General features: G+C 49.2%; 3 non-coding genes across 3 annotated transcripts in view; all 3 read right to left on the bottom strand.

Annotated features, from left to right (window-relative positions):
- The window catches only part of LOC124319536, a 4,575-nt gene extending 3,785 nt beyond the window's left edge, over positions 1–790 (bottom strand). Inside the window, exon 1 of the ribosomal RNA XR_006913236.1 lies at positions 1–790. This exon is cut by the window's left edge and continues 3,785 nt beyond it. This is a non-coding gene — a ribosomal RNA (large subunit ribosomal RNA).
- Positions 791–1,431: 641 nt separating this feature from the next.
- LOC124319535 lies at positions 1,432–1,584 on the bottom strand. The gene has a single exon (XR_006913235.1). It is a non-coding gene; the product is annotated as a 5.8S ribosomal RNA (ribosomal RNA).
- A 938-nt stretch (positions 1,585–2,522) lies between these two features.
- LOC124319539 lies at positions 2,523–4,817 on the bottom strand. Its single transcript, XR_006913239.1, has one exon. It is a non-coding gene; the product is annotated as a small subunit ribosomal RNA (ribosomal RNA).
- Between the last annotated feature and the right edge of the window lie 1,832 nt (positions 4,818–6,649).

Genomic DNA, 6,649 nt, shown 5'->3' with positions numbered 1-6,649 from the left:
AGGTTGAGCACCGCAACTTTTTCTCTTTTACAAAAAAAAGCTACGACACCTCCCGGGAGGAGACAGGTCACGACCGGGCAGTACTGTTGGGAAACGCCGCGCTCGTCATCGCGGCACCCGCGAAGGTAACCACGAAACTCGCTAACGGACGCCCCGTGTAACAGACACCCAGTCGGTCGCGGAGTCCTACTAGGCCCCCCACTTGCGGACCTTGGCGTGGCTATTGCGATCGCAGAACGACTTATGCAAGAGAGCCGCCAATTCAGGCAGTCTCCATGCAGCGTTAAGGGCATACAACCAAGTGCCGGGAGCGGGGACTTGTTCGACCTTCGAGGGCCCACCCGTTTAACCCCCTGAACGGTTTCACGCACTCTTGAACTCTCTCTTCAAAGTTCTTTTCAACTTTCCCTCGCGGTACTTGTTCGCTATCGGTCTCGTGGCGATATTTAGCCTTAGAAGGAGTTTACCTCCCGCTTAGGGCTGCACGCTCAAGCAACCCGACTCTTGGGAAGGGATCCGATGCACGGTCTCGGCTCGTCTTATCTACGGGCCTGACACCCTCTGTGGGTTGCTCGCCCCGTTCATGGAGACTTGGACGATAGATACCGGACAGACGCGCACGATCCTCCCGAACACCACATTCCTCGGCACCCGCTCAACCGGGCGCGAGGTTCGGTGCTGGGCTCATCCCTGTTCGCTCGCCGCTACTAAGGGAATCCTTGTTAGTTTCTTTTCCTCCGCTTACTGATATGCTTAAGTTCAGCGGGTAGTCTCATCTAAACTGAGGTCAGAATGAATTGTTTGTTTTCAAAAGGAGACAACACTTTATCTAGCTCGGCAGACTTTGGCGTTTTAAAGCCGGGAAAGATTGAATAATTGCCGGTTCAAATTTTTTTTTTTCGAAATAAAGCGAGTCTCTCGTTATTCGCAAAAATTAATTTACGAAAAGTGACAGGGCGTCCTGCGGCTTTTTGTATTGAAACAACGCGTCGTGCGCGAACCAAGCTTGCATAACGAGCGGTTAGAGTGAGTGATAATTCGCGGTGGTCGACACTTCGACACGCCCGGCGCACACACACAACTAAACTCGCGTTGAAGCGGTATATCGCGCACACGCAGCCGACACCTTGTTCGAGAAGATGTGTTTATTTCTAAAATTTTTTTTTGAGTTGGCTCAAAAATTTCCCATCTGTTTTGCCATCGAAAAAGGTTTCTTTTGAATAGAGAGGAAAAAAACAAAACAGGGCGAACCTTCTTTTATTTTTCCCCCTTTTTTGTATTTGAGGCATCGCGGACACTTAAGTCGCGCGGCACCCAGACGTTAGAGATTCGGGAGCTTTTATGCGGTCAGGCCGGGTGAAAAATAAATCTCGCCGCGACCCAACATGCAAAACCAAGACTGAAAAAATCTCTGTTCGTTCATCATTCGACCGACCCTCAGTCAGATGTGGCCCGAGCGAGAAGCTGGGCCGCCATTTACGTTCAAGATTTCGATGCTCCATGTGTTCTGCAGTTCGCATGGATTAGCGCACTTTGCTGCGCTCTTCATCGATCCACGAGCCTAGTGATCCACCGTTCAGGGTCGTATATAAAACGACATATTCGTTTTCTTCTCTCTTTTTCTCCAACCCGCCCAAGCAAATGAATGCGAGGGCGGAGAAAGAAAGCCAGAAAGAAAATGTTCCGATAAACACTCGTACTAGAATTTGGGTTTAGTGTGTTATTGTGATTTTGAATTCTTCCTACTTCATCGAGAGGGCGAAGGGCAAGCTTAAAAAACATTCGGTTTTCAACGGCATAGTGTCGGGCTTTGGAGTGTTAGTCTATACGACGCACACGCACGCAACCACGAGTATCTACGCCCGAAAAGAACGTCCAGAGTAAAGTCTCACACTTTCGTCCCCCACCGAGAATCAAAAAATCCCGAAGACGAAGAGAGAAACAAAAAAAAAAACAATTTCGATTGGGCGTATCCGCTTTAAACCACCGCGCATCAGAGCGCCTGATACCCGTTCAAAATCTTGATGTTTTTTTTTTTTTTTTTCCGACTCTCCATCCACCGAGTTTTTATTTTTCAAAGTGTTTGATTTAGGGACTAAGACTTTATAAAATCTCCTTTATTGTTCCTTCGGTACTCGCGGCCCAGGCGGGCTATCGTATTCTTCACTCTACTAACGTCAACACTGTGAGCGCCGCTAAAGGTCGAATGAATCTATAGAGACATTCACCATCGAAGCAGGAAGAATTTGCTCACGGCCATAGACCAAATCGAAAGACTTTGTGTTTTTTTTTGAGCCGAGAGGAAAGAAAAATCAATTTGAAAAGGCGAATCCGCTTTAAACCACCGCGCATCAGAGCGCCTGATACCCGTTCAAAATAAATGATTTTCTTCCGTCAACCCACACATAGTTCATACGATGTCTTACGCCGAAAGACTTTTGATGGGGTTTTTTTTGTTTTGCAACTTTTAGTTGTTTCGTGCTCAACCAAAGCCATATGCGCAAAACATTTGTCTTGTTCGTTTATGATCCTTCCGCAGGTTCACCTACGGAAACCTTGTTACGACTTTTACTTCCTCTAAAGGATCAAGTTCGACCATCTTTCAGTCTCGCCGTTGGTAGGCACCGCACGGGCAGAGATTGCTCCCCACTCGACGGCACCCCGACAAGCCCGTCCGAAGGCCTCACTAAATCATTCAATCGGTAGTAGCGACGGGCGGTGTGTACAAAGGGCAGGGACGTAATCGACGCGGGCTAGTGACCCGCGCCTACTAGGGATTCCTGGTTCATGGGGATCATTGCAGTCCCCAATCCCAACCACGAAGGAGGTTCAGCGGTTACCCGGTCCTTTCGGACAGGGAGAGTGAAACACGCTGATTCCTTCAGTGTAGCGCGCGTGCGGCCCAGGACATCTAAGGGCATCACAGACCTGTTATTGCTCACTGTCACGCGGCTGGACGCCGCTTGTCCCTCTAAGAAGACTGCGTGACGGACGCGAGAGCAGAAGGTATCGCCGGGGATGACGACGACCGAATAACAATAGAGCCAGCCCCCGCGAGACATTCCCGACAAAGCCCCGCCATACCTCATCCGCCAGGCAACCAACCCGTGAAGGCCGTACACCCGACGAACAAAGCACAACGAAACCAAGCCGAGAGATTGCCTCACTAAAGGAACCAGTCCCACCGAGACCCGAATCGCCGCCACCTGATCCCGACGCCTCCGTACTCCCTTCGGTTTCAATTGATAAAACCCGTCACCTATTTAGCAGGCTAGAGTCTCGTTCGTTATCGGAATTAACCAGACAAATCGCTCCACCAACTAAGAACGGCCATGCACCACCACCCACCGAATCAAGAAAGAGCTCTCAATCTGTCAATCCTTCCAGTGTCCGGGCCTGGTGAGGTTTCCCGTGTTGAGTCAAATTAAGCCGCAGGCTCCACTCCTGGTGGTGCCCTTCCGTCAATTCCTTTAAGTTTCAGCTTTGCAACCATACTTCCCCCGGAACCCAAAGACTTTGGTTTCCCGGAAGCTGCCCGTCGAGTCATTGGAGTAACTCCGACGGATTGCTGGTTGGCATCGTTTATGGTTAGAACTAGGGCGGTATCTGATCGCCTTCGAACCTCTAACTTTCGTTCTTGATCAAGGAAAACATTCTTGGCAAATGCCTTCGCTGTTGTTCGTCTTGCGGCGGTCCAAGAATTTCACCTCTGTCGCCGCAGTACGAATGCCCCCGTCCGTCTCTATTGACCATTACCTCGGGTCCAAAAGTAAAAGACCAGCAAAATCGGACCGAGGTCCTATTCCATCATTCCATGCTGCGATATTCAGGCGTTGGGATACACCTGCTTTGAGCACTCTAATTTGTTCAAAGTAAACGTTGCCGGCCGCCCGAGACACCCGGTGAAGGGCACCCCGAACGATTGACTGGGTGGAGCGAATCGAGTCAACTACGACCAAAATTTAAAAAAGAACCCGAAAGAACTTTCCAACTCTGGCCGCAGATACAACAACGACGCACCGACCACCACTCCGGCGATGTTGTCCGACCGTGAAGAGAGTCGGGCTTTGACACCCGGGCTCCCAGAGCGTGAAACGCAACACCCTTGATTCAGAGCGGCGCCGCCCGGCCGAAGACAGACATCCGACTACGAGCTTTTTAACCGCAACAACTTTAATATACGCTATTGGAGCTGGAGTTACCGCGGCTGCTGGCACCAGACTTGCCCTCCAATGGTTCCTCGTTAAAGGATTTAAAGTGTACTCATTCCAATCACGGGGCCTCGGAAGAGTCCCGTATCGTTATTTTTCGTCACTACCTCCCCGTGCCGGGAGTGGGTAATTTGCGCGCCTGCTGCCTTCCTTGGATGTGGTAGCCGTTTCTCAGGCTCCCTCTCCGGAATCGAACCCCGATTCCCCGTTACCCGTTGCAACCATGGTAGGCGCGTAACCTACCATCGACAGTTGATAAGGCAGACATTTGAAAGATACGTCGCCGGCGCGAAGGCCGTGCGATCGGCGTGAAGTTATCCAGAGTCACCAAAATTGGTACGGTGCGCGAGCCCGAAAGCCCGGCCCCGACTGGTTTTGATCTAATAAAAGCACCTCTTCTGCGAGCCCGAAAGCCCGCAGTCGAGGCTCGAGTGCATGTATTAGCTCTAGAATTACCACAGTTATCCAAGTAGGATGGAGTGGATCTAAGGAACCATAACTGATTTATTGAGCCATTCGCGGTTTCGCCGTCTAGCGGCTTGTACTTAGACATGCATGGCTTAATCTTTGAGACAAGCATATGCTACTGGCAGGATCAACCAGGTATTTCGTGTATGTTTGTTTGATATGCATCCGGCGAGTTGCGGGTTTTTATTTCGCCCACGCATCACCAAACACACACCAAATCAACACGTTTTTCGTTTTTTTTCTTTTTCTTCGGAAACTAAAATTTTTGATCGCAACGCCTGGCGTGTCACAGCGAGTCCCAGTGAAGAGAAACACCGATCCGATCCGTTTGTTGGATTTTTTTCATTTCAATTTCCAAAGTCAAAGACCATTCAACGGTCTATGAGCCCAAAGTGAATCGGATTCATTCGACCGGTCTTGATATATTCATCAACTTTTTTTCCCGTATTACGGTTTTCGACGGTCATATGTGGCGTGCTGTATGCTCATAAGTCAAGCCTGCTTTACTAAGCTGACAAGCATACATCTTTTAAATTTTTGTGGGCTCAGAGTTTTATTTTTATTTTTCCACCGCCGAGGCACACTCTCGCATCACCCCGCACGACACACACACACACACACACCTCACCGCTCAACGGTCACACGAGGCAGAATTTTCCGCAAAGACTTTCGAAGAGAAAGAGAAAACTCGGAACAACCGCGGTCAGAGGCCAGCATAGAGGCATCGTATAGAAAGTCATGGGCGGAAAAAAACAAATCATTTCAAGTCGAGACAAGCAACCAGACTACCCCTATAAAAGTGCGCAATTCTTTAAGAGTTCACCGAAGAATGACCGAGATCAAGTATGCACGAAACGAACATATTCCAAGGGCAGCTGAATAAGCGATTCTGCGCCGAAGCGCGAGAAAAGCAAGCGGTACACCGATGGGGATCGTTTTTTTATCGTGTTAGATTCGTTGTTGTCAAGCAAGGATTCTCAAAATGTTTTTTGCATTGCACCCAAGTTTCGTACTGATTACTTGTCGCAGACCGGTGACTGTCAAAAAAAATTTTTTTACGTTTTTTCTTGAGAGGTCACTGCCTACACACAACTCCGGGCGGGCCGTACACTCACAGCCGTTTGAATTCTCCCTTCGTGTGTCATGGCCATAACTGAGCGTACATCTTACCGGGCGCCGAGTTGATCTGGCTTGTTCGATGAACGTTCGGGATACGTACAATCGATATAGCTCCAACCGTAACTCGTTTGTAATTACGCCGGCCATACTCAGCGGGCGCTCAGCTCAGCTCTCGATATCTTCCGTCGAAGGGAAGTTCGTAGTAAAAGAGAGTCAGAGTCGACGCCACATTTTGCGGTCCTCGCATCTCATCCGATTTTTGAATTTTATAGATTTGCCATCACTTCCACCCAATTCTCTCGTATATTTCAATCTCTTGACTTTGTCCGACCGGGCCGTCTTCGCCCCCCTTCAACTCCGTCCATCTCCACTTCTGTGTTCCACACAACGAGCTTCCGTCAAACGGCAAAATGTGAAATATGCGCACGCCGCACGAAATAATTTGAAAGCGTTCTGTTTGGTGGCTTTTTTATTTTTTATCTCTCGGCTCACACACACACACACACATTTCCGCCTGAACGGTAATTTTTTTTGATACGGTGTCAAAAAGTGAAAAGACGCGCACCATTTTCTTTTCTCTTCCGTATCGTCGCTGACGGTAAACGCTGATGGTTATGATGCCGTAAGTTTGGAAGAAAGAATCTTTCCCGTCTTGTCTTGTTACGGTAAAATAACAAAGAACAAGCGTCCGATTTCTCTCACAGACGGCCACAGACAAACCACACGTGCCGAAGAAACGAAACGTCCGAAACCAAAAAAATGTTTGACGCGCGCACCTCTTCTGAACTTTTCGACCAAGAGTCGTTGGATCGAGTGACGAGCTTCTCAGCTGTCGCACCAATCGGTGAAGC

This window comes from Daphnia pulicaria, unplaced genomic scaffold, assembly GCF_021234035.1.
Source record: "Daphnia pulicaria isolate SC F1-1A unplaced genomic scaffold, SC_F0-13Bv2 h1tg000178l, whole genome shotgun sequence".
Taxonomy (NCBI): Eukaryota; Metazoa; Arthropoda; class Branchiopoda; order Diplostraca; family Daphniidae; genus Daphnia; species Daphnia pulicaria.
This window is presented reverse-complemented; position numbering and strand designations above follow the sequence as displayed.